This window comes from Schistocerca americana, unplaced genomic scaffold, assembly GCF_021461395.2.
Source record: "Schistocerca americana isolate TAMUIC-IGC-003095 unplaced genomic scaffold, iqSchAmer2.1 HiC_scaffold_556, whole genome shotgun sequence".
NCBI lineage: Eukaryota > Metazoa > Arthropoda > Insecta > Orthoptera > Acrididae > Schistocerca > Schistocerca americana.
In genome coordinates, this window is record NW_025726298.1 from 57,501 (window position 1) to 67,500 (window position 10,000).

Genomic DNA, 10,000 nt, shown 5'->3' on the forward strand with positions numbered 1-10,000 from the left:
CGCACTCGCAATGTGCAATCCACCCCTATAACGTGCGTTTCATGAAGAGTTATGTCCAATATGCGACATTCCCGCTGTCCATATACATGAGCTGCGAGCCGTACCACGTACGAGCTACAGACGCGATCGCGTTGCTCGCTGTACGAATGCAGATGCTCAGCGGCAGCTAGGAGGCGCTCCATCCATGTCGGTACCGGTGAGCGTTGCACTCGCAGTCGCAAAAACGTACGGCAAGTATATTACTCGGAAGAGTCAATGACAGTCCAAGCCCCCCTGCGTGGGAAGAGTCTTCCTAGGCCATGACCCACCGGAAGGGCGCAGCGTCCCCCACCCCAGACATGTGACGTCAGACTATCGGTATTGACGACTAGACTGATTCCTTATAATCATTTGCCATACACCGGTGGAAGCTGCCGAGACGAGTAACTACATAGCGGGCTCGCCGTGTCACTAATGTACAGAGATACAATAGTTTCGACTGGAACCGGATTAAACGTATACACGGCGCTGATTAGTAATAGATAGAGCCATCAGAATACAGATAATGTATAGACCTGTCCGTATACATGCTGAAAGACTCTGCTCACAATCACACGTCAGCCAGACACTCTTATCACGCACTACTCTCTGCCTGTAACAGGCACACAGACAATATGTAAGCACCAGCATGGAACAACACCCAGTGCATCCTCTCTGCCACATTAGACAATCCACACTATCATAACCAGACCGGGAGGTCCACTCGGAAAACAGAATATCCCACCCTTCCGACAACCACCATTGCTCAGCTAAGCCACCAACACCCACACATGTCCCAGACAGGGGTGCACCCAACATCACAATACTGCCTCCTGTCACACCACACAAACAATGGCAGGAATGAAAGACACAGGTCTGCCACAAGCATGGAATCAGAGCGCCGCCTGTTATGAGCCAAAGGTGCACCCTGACGTGGCAAATCAGATGATGCCGCAGTCATTTACTTACGATAATCACAATCAACAAACCGGGCCCCCCCCCCCCCCCCAAGTGCCTTAACCTAACCCGTATTGTACCTTAACCTAACCCGTATTGTACCTTAACCTAACCCGTATTGTACCTTAACCTAACCCGTATTGTACCTTAACCTAACCCGTATTGTACCTTAACCTAACCCGTATTGTACCTTAACCTAACCCGTATTGTACCTTAACCTAACCCATATTGTACCTTAACCTAACCCATATTGTACCTTAACCTAACCCATATTGTACCTTAACCTAACCCATATTGTACCTTAACCTAACCCATATTGTACCTTAACCTAACCCATATTGTACCTTAACCTAACCCATATTGTACCTTAACCTAACCCATATTGTACCTTAACCTAACCCATATTGTACCTTAACCTAACCCATGTTGCGCCTTAACCTAACCCATGTTGCGCCTTAACCTAACCCATGTTGCGCCTTAACCTAACCCATGTTGCGCCTTAACCTAACCCATGTTGCGCCTTAACCTAACCCATGTTGCGCCTTAACCTAACCCATGTTGCGCCTTAACCTAACCCATGTTGCGCCTTAACCTAACCCATGTTGCGCCTTAACCTAACCCATGTTGCGCCTTAACCTAACCCATGTTGCGCCTTAACCTAACCCATGTTGCGCCTTAACCTAACCCATGTTGCGCCTTAACCTAACCTATGTTGCGCCTTAACCTAACCTATGTTGCGCCTTAACCTAACCTATGTTGCGCCTTAACCTAACCTATGTTGCGCCTTAACCTAACCTATGTTGCGCCTTAACCTAACCTATGTTGCGCCTTAACCTAACCTATGTTGCGCCTTAACCTAACCTATGTTGCGCCGTAACCTAACCTATGTTGCGCCGTAACCTAACCTATGTTGCGCCATAACCTAACCTATGTTGCGCCTTAACCTAACCTATGTTGCGCCTTAACCTAACCTATGTTGCGCCTTAACCTAACCTATGTTGCGCCGTAACCTAACCTATGTTGCGCCTTAACCTAACCTATGTTGCGCCTTAACCTAACCTATGTTGCGCCTTAACCTAACCTATGTTGCGCCTTAACCTAACCTATGTTGCGCCTTAACCTAACCTATGTTGCGCCTTAACCTAACCTATGTTGCGCCTTAACCTAACCTATGTTGCGCCTTAACCTAACCTATGTTGCGCCGTAACCTAACCTATGTTGCGCCTTAACCTAACCTATGTTGCGCCTTAACCTAACCTATGTTGCGCCGTAACCTAACCTATGTTGCGCCTTAACCTAACCTATGTTGCGCCTTAACCTAACCTATGTTGCGCCTTAACCTAACCTATGTTGCGCCTTAACCTAACCTATGTTGCGCCTTAACCTAACCTATGTTGCGCCTTAACCTAACCTATGTTGCGCCTTAACCCAACACACGTTGGGCCTTAACCCAACACACGTTGGGCCTTAACCCAACACACGTTGGGCCTTAACCCAACACACGTTGGGCCTTAACCCAACACACGTTGGGCCTTAACCCAACACACGTTGGGCCTTAACCCAACACACGTTGGGCCTTAACCCAACACACGTTGGGCCTTAACCCAACACACGTTGGGCCTTAACCCAACACACGTTGGGCCTTAACCCAACACACGTTGGGCCTTAACCCAACACACGTTGGGCCTTAACCCAACACACGTTGGGCCTTAACCCAACACACGTTGGGCCTTAACCCAACACACGTTGGGCCTTAACCCAACACACGTTGGGCCTTAACCCAACACACGTTGGGCCTTAACCCAACACACGTTGGGCCTTAACCCAACACACGTTGGGCCTTAACCCAACACACGTTGGGCCTTAACCCAACACACGTTGGGCCTTAACCCAACACACGTTGGGCCTTAACCCAACACACGTTGGGCCTTAACCCAACACACGTTGGGCCTTAACCCAACACACGTTGGGCCTTAACCCAACACACGTTGGGCCTTAACCCAACACACGTTGGGCCTTAACCTGCTCTGTAATTGTCATACGACGCGTTAAATTAGTGTAGTGTTGCCTAACTGCAACCCCCGCAATATAGTTTGCTACTCGCACTGCCCGGTCCCCAGAGTATCGCTTCATGTTAAACACCTTGCAGCTATACACTGTAATGCGGATGGCGGCAGGACGTACATGCTCAATGCCCTTCGCAGTTGTTCATTGGCATTCGCATGGCGAAGCACAGCCTACGTTGTGGTACGGCTTGTGGCAACTGTCCGCTGATGTTGTACGTCCAAATCACACACTGTACCGCACATTGGTCCTCATGTACTGAATGATACATCGTGGTACATGTGTGACCGTACCACGACTGCGCCAACAACGGCGAACCATACGGTCCAAATATTGTGCACTCAGCTACGTGTCGTCTCCCTATAAGAGCTGGATTGCAGTATGGTATGCCGTGGATGGCGATCAGCATGAGCCGTCTGTTGATGTAGTGGCGCGTGTTGTCAGACGTAGTCGTCTCTTCTCACACACCGTGATAGCATGGTGCACTGCGTTCCACATCTGCGACATGCGACAGAGGCCGGTTGACAGTCGTTCGCGCAATGGACATCGCATACGTACGGGGGCCACCTTCCACGTGTTCGCGAAGCGTGCACATGTTGTTGCGTGTATGTGGGCAGACATAGTGTGTCGTGACACCTGACACAGGCATGCAACAATCGTTGAATTTGCAAATGGCGATGGACGTCTACGTTTGCTGGTGACGTTACGCAAATGAAGAACTGGTAAACCGTTGTGGTGCGGTTGTTCTCGCTAGAGGTGAATCAGTGATGGCGACGATCGGTTGAGCTACCAACCGGTTGTTTCAGCGATACCCACCATGCCCACGAACGTGAATGGCATGTGGGTGTGAAGCGATACGCGGCGGTGGCTGGGTGGGACCGTCCCCGGCCGGTGAGGGGGGGCCTTCCGGCGTGCTGGCCGCGCGGTGCGTGGGCGCACGCGCTACAGCCGGCTGGTGGGGGCGGCCAGTGGCAGGCGCGCCGGCCGACGGAGGCGGCAGGCGGCGCAGCTGCGCGCCGGCGCACCCTGCACGCGGCGCCGTGCGGCCAAAGTAGGTCCTCGCGGGCCCGGTGCGAAGCGCGGTGGACATCTGCAGTGTGCTGGTCCGATTGAGGACTGTGTGCGCTGAGGATGCGCCGCCGCCCGGCGCTCGGCGCCGCGACGCCGTCTGCTGCTCGGTCGCCTCTGCGGTTCTCGCAGGTGGATTGTATCGCAGCTGTGCGGACGTGTTGGCGCGTGCGCTGTGCTGGGAGAGTTCGCTTCGGCACCCAAGTGGGGCTTTTGTCCTTCTGTGGCGCTGGCGTTGGAGCTGCCGGCCACCGTAGGTGGCGCGTGTTGTCTCCCGCCGGCAATGCCACGACAGCACGCTCCCGGGCCTCTGTCGGCAGCGGCAAGCTCAGTTGGGAGCACGGGTGGTCGCACCTAAAGCGTCTACTCGCCAAACTCCGGGCGATTGCGCCTCTCTCGAACCCGACCAAGTACTTAGGACGGCGCTGCGCGCCGCCGGGACCTGAGAGGGTTTCGAGGTGTATTGTGCAGGGGAGCTCAGCCTCCTCCTGTTTGCAGAATAATTGAGCGGACGCTTGCGTGTTCGCGCGGGCCCCCGGGACACACTCCCGGGCGGCCGGCTGCTCAGCTCTAGTTGACGCAGCTCCCTGGTTGATCCTGCCAGTAGTCATATGCTTGTCTCAAAGATTAAGCCATGCATGTCTCAGTACAAGCCGCATTAAGGTGAAACCGCGAATGGCTCATTAAATCAGTTATGGTTCCTTAGATCGTACCCACGTTACTTGGATAACTGTGGTAATTCTAGAGCTAATACATGCAAACAGAGTCCCGACCAGAGATGGAAGGGACGCTTTTATTAGATCAAAACCAATCGGTCGGCTCGTCCGGTCCGTTTGCCTTGGTGACTCTGAATAACTTTGGGCTGATCGCACGGTCCTCGTACCGGCGACGCATCTTTCAAATGTCTGCCTTATCAACTGTCGATGGTAGGTTCTGCGCCTACCATGGTTGTAACGGGTAACGGGGAATCAGGGTTCGATTCCGGAGAGGGAGCCTGAGAAACGGCTACCACATCCAAGGAAGGCAGCAGGCGCGCAAATTACCCACTCCCGGCACGGGGAGGTAGTGACGAAAAATAACGATACGGGACTCATCCGAGGCCCCGTAATCGGAATGAGTACACTTTAAATCCTTTAACGAGTATCTATTGGAGGGCAAGTCTGGTGCCAGCAGCCGCGGTAATTCCAGCTCCAATAGCGTATATTAAAGTTGTTGCGGTTAAAAAGCTCGTAGTTGGATTTGTGTCCCACGCTGTTGGTTCACCGCCCGTCGGTGTTTAACTGGCATGTATCGTGGGACGTCCTGCCGGTGGGGCGAGCTGAAGGCGTGCGACGCGCCTCGTGCGTGCTCGTGCGTCCCGAGGCGGACCCCGTTGCAATCCTACCAGGGTGCTCTTGAGTGAGTGTCTCGGTGGGCCGGCACGTTTACTTTGAACAAATTAGAGTGCTTAAAGCAGGCAAGCCCGCCTGAATACTGTGTGCATGGAATAATGGAATAGGACCTCGGTTCTATTTTGTTGGTTTTCGGAACCCGAGGTAATGATTAATAGGGACAGGCGGGGGCATTCGTATTGCGACGTTAGAGGTGAAATTCTTGGATCGTCGCAAGACGAACAGAAGCGAAAGCATTTGCCAAGTATGTTTTCATTAATCAAGAACGAAAGTTAGAGGTTCGAAGGCGATCAGATACCGCCCTAGTTCTAACCATAAACGATGCCAGCCAGCGATCCGCCGCAGTTCCTCCGATGACTCGGCGGGCAGCCTCCGGGAAACCAAAGCTTTTGGGTTCCGGGGGAAGTATGGTTGCAAAGCTGAAACTTAAAGGAATTGACGGAAGGGCACCACCAGGAGTGGAGCCTGCGGCTTAATTTGACTCAACACGGGAAACCTCACCAGGCCCGGACACCGGAAGGATTGACAGATTGATAGCTCTTTCTTGATTCGGTGGGTGGTGGTGCATGGCCGTTCTTAGTTGGTGGAGCGATTTGTCTGGTTAATTCCGATAACGAACGAGACTCTAGCCTGCTAACTAGTCGCGTGACATCCTTCGTGCTGTCAGCGATTACTTTTCTTCTTAGAGGGACAGGCGGCTTCTAGCCGCACGAGATTGAGCAATAACAGGTCTGTGATGCCCTTAGATGTTCTGGGCCGCACGCGCGCTACACTGAAGGAATCAGCGTGTCTTCCTAGGCCGAAAGGTCGGGGTAACCCGCTGAACCTCCTTCGTGCTAGGGATTGGGGCTTGCAATTGTTCCCCATGAACGAGGAATTCCCAGTAAGCGCGAGTCATAAGCTCGCGTTGATTACGTCCCTGCCCTTTGTACACACCGCCCGTCGCTACTACCGATTGAATGATTTAGTGAGGTCTTCGGACTGGTACGCGGCATTGACTCTGTCGTTGCCGATGCTACCGGAAAGATGACCAAACTTGATCATTTAGAGGAAGTAAAAGTCGTAACAAGGTTTCCGTAGGTGAACCTGCGGAAGGATCATTACCGACTAGACTGCATGTCTTTCGATGTGCGTGTCGTGTCGCGCAACACGCTACCTGTACGGCTCGCAGTAGCCGTGCGCCGCGTGCGGAACCACGCGTGCTTCTCAAAACTAACGCCAATGTTGTGTGGTACGAGCGCTGAAGCGCTGGAGCGGCTGGCCTGCGGCACCTGGCGCCTGGCGCCGGTTTTGAATGACTTTCGCCCGACTGCCTGTCCGCTCCGGTGTGGAGCCGTACGACGCCCATCGGCCGTGAGGCCGTTGGACACAGAACGCTTGAACAGGGGCCGCCACACGCCTACGTCCCGCCTATGCAACTGTCTTGAAAGAGACAGTGTAAACTAAGAAAAGATCACCCAGGACGGTGGATCACTCGGCTCGTGGGTCGATGAAGAACGCAGCAAATTGCGCGTCGACATGTGAACTGCAGGACACATGAACATCGACGTTTCGAACGCACATTGCGGTCCATGGATTCCGTTCCCGGGCCACGTCTGGCTGAGGGTCGGCTACGTATACTGAAGCGCGCGGCGTTTGCCCCGCTTCGCAGACCTGGGAGCGTCGCGGCCGCCTGTGGGGCCGGCCGCGCCTCCTTAAACGTGCGATGCGCGCCCGTCGCCTGGCGGTTCGCATACCGGTACTTACTCGGTAGCGTGCACAGCCGGCTGGCGGTGTGGCGTGCGACACCTCGTACAACGACCTCAGAGCAGGCGAGACTACCCGCTGAATTTAAGCATATTACTAAGCGGAGGAAAAGAAACTAACAAGGATTCCCCCAGTAGCGGCGAGCGAACAGGGAAGAGTCCAGCACCGAACCCCGCAGGCTGCCGCCTGTCGTGGCATGTGGTGTTTGGGAGGGTCCACTACCCCGACGCCTCGCGCCGAGCCCAAGTCCAACTTGAATGAGGCCACGGCCCGTAGAGGGTGCCAGGCCCGTAGCGGCCGGTGCGAGCGTCGGCGGGACCTCTCCTTCGAGTCGGGTTGCTTGAGAGTGCAGCTCCAAGTGGGTGGTAAACTCCATCTGAGACTAAATATGACCACGAGACCGATAGCGAACAAGTACCGTGAGGGAAAGTTGAAAAGAACTTTGAAGAGAGAGTTCAAAAGTACGTGAAACCGTTCTGGGGTAAACGTGAGAAGTCCGAAAGGTCGAACGGGTGAGATTCACGCCCATCCGGCCACTGGCCTCCGCCCTCGGCAGATGGGGCCGGCCGCCCGCGCGGAGCAATCCGCGGCGGGGTCGTGTCCGGTTGCCTTTCCACTCGCCGCGGGGTGGGGCCGTTCCGGTGTGCGGTGGGCCGCACTTCTCCCCTAGTAGGACGTCGCGACCCGCTGGGTGCCGGCCTACGGCCCGGGTGCGCAGCCTGTCCTTCCGCGGGCCTCGGTTCGCGTCTGTTGGGCAGAGCCCCGGTGTCCTGGCTGGCTGCCCGGCGGTATATCTGGAGGAGTCGATTCGCCCCTTTGGGCGCTCGGGCTCCCGGCAAGCGCGCGCGGTTCTTCCCGGATGACGGACCTACCTGGCCCGGCCCCGGACCCGCGCCGCTGTTGGCTCGGGATGCTCTCGGGCGGAATAATCGCTCCCGTCAGCGGCGCTTCAGCTTTGGACAATTTCACGACCCGTCTTGAAACACGGACCAAGGAGTCTAACATGTGCGCGAGTCATTGGGCTGTACGAAACCTAAAGGCGTAATGAAAGTGAAGGTCTCGCCTTGCGCGGGCCGAGGGAGGATGGGGCTTCCCCGCCCTTCACGGGGCGGCGGCCTCCGCACTCCCGGGGCGTCTCGTCCTCATTGCGAGGTGAGGCGCACCTAGAGCGTACACGTTGGGACCCGAAAGATGGTGAACTATGCCTGGCCAGGACGAAGTCAGGGGAAACCCTGATGGAGGTCCGTAGCGATTCTGACGTGCAAATCGATCGTCGGAGCTGGGTATAGGGGCGAAAGACTAATCGAACCATCTAGTAGCTGGTTCCCTCCGAAGTTTCCCTCAGGATAGCTGGTGCTCGTACGAGTCTCATCCGGTAAAGCGAATGATTAGAGGCCTTGGGGCCGAAACGACCTCAACCTATTCTCAAACTTTAAATGGGTGAGATCTCCGGCTTGCTTGATATGCTGAAGCCGCGAGCAAACGACTCGGATCGGAGTGCCAAGTGGGCCACTTTTGGTAAGCAGAACTGGCGCTGTGGGATGAACCAAACGCCGAGTTAAGGCGCCCGAATCGACGCTCATGGGAAACCATGAAAGGCGTTGGTTGCTTAAGACAGCAGGACGGTGGCCATGGAAGTCGGAATCCGCTAAGGAGTGTGTAACAACTCACCTGCCGAAGCAACTAGCCCTGAAAATGGATGGCGCTGAAGCGTCGTGCCTATACTCGGCCGTCAGTCTGGCAGTCATGGCCGGTCCTTGCGGCCGGCCGCGAAGCCCTGACGAGTAGGAGGGTCGCGGCGGTGGGCGCAGAAGGGTCTGGGCGTGAGCCTGCCTGGAGCCGCCGTCGGTGCAGATCTTGGTGGTAGTAGCAAATACTCCAGCGAGGCCCTGGAGGGCTGACGCGGAGAAGGGTTTCGTGTGAACAGCCGTTGCACACGAGTCAGTCGATCCTAAGCCCTAGGAGAAATCCGATGTTGATGGGGGCCGTCATAGCATGATGCACTTTGTGCTGGCCCCCGTTGGGCGAAAGGGAATCCGGTTCCTATTCCGGAACCCGGCAGCGGAACCGATACAAGTCGGGCCCCTCTTTTAGAGATGCTCGTCGGGGTAACCCAAAAGGACCCGGAGACGCCGTCGGGAGATCGGGGAAGAGTTTTCTTTTCTGCATGAGCGTTCGAGTTCCCTGGAATCCTCTAGCAGGGAGATAGGGTTTGGAACGCGAAGAGCACCGCAGTTGCGGCGGTGTCCCGATCTTCCCCTCGGACCTTGAAAATCCGGGAGAGGGCCACGTGGAGGTGTCGCGCCGGTTCGTACCCATATCCGCAGCAGGTCTCCAAGGTGAAGAGCCTCTAGTCGATAGAATAATGTAGGTAAGGGAAGTCGGCAAATTGGATCCGTAACTTCGGGATAAGGATTGGCTCTGAGGATCGGGGCGTGTCGGGCTTGGTCGGGAAGTGGGTCAGCGCTAACGTGCCGGGCCTGGGCGAGGTGAGTGCCGTAGGGGTGCCGGTAAGTGCGGGCGTTTAGCGCGGGCGTGGTCTGCTCTCGCCGTTGGTTGGCCTCGTGCTGGCCGGCGGTGCAGGATGCGCGCGCCTGCGCGGCGTTCGCGCCCCGGTGCTTCAACCTGCGTGCAGGATCCGAGCTCGGTCCCGTGCCTTGGCCTCCCACGGATCTTCCTTGCTGCGAGGCCGCGTCCGCCTTAGCGTGCTCCTCCGGGGGCGCGCGGGTGCGCGGATTCTCTTCGGCCGCCATTCA

At 55.8% G+C, this 10,000-nt stretch overlaps 2 non-coding genes and 1 pseudogene across 2 annotated transcripts; all 3 read left to right on the forward strand.

The window, feature by feature from the left end:
* The first annotated feature begins 4,691 nt into the window (after nucleotides 1-4,691).
* LOC124586526 lies at nucleotides 4,692-6,601 on the forward strand. Its single transcript, XR_006975137.1, has one exon. It is a non-coding gene; the product is annotated as a small subunit ribosomal RNA (ribosomal RNA).
* A 351-nt stretch (nucleotides 6,602-6,952) lies between these two features.
* On the forward strand, nucleotides 6,953-7,107 carry LOC124586541. Its single transcript, XR_006975145.1, has one exon. It is a non-coding gene; the product is annotated as a 5.8S ribosomal RNA (ribosomal RNA).
* Nucleotides 7,108-7,295: 188 nt separating this feature from the next.
* The window catches only part of LOC124586534, a 4,757-nt pseudogene continuing 2,052 nt past the window's right edge, over nucleotides 7,296-10,000 (forward strand).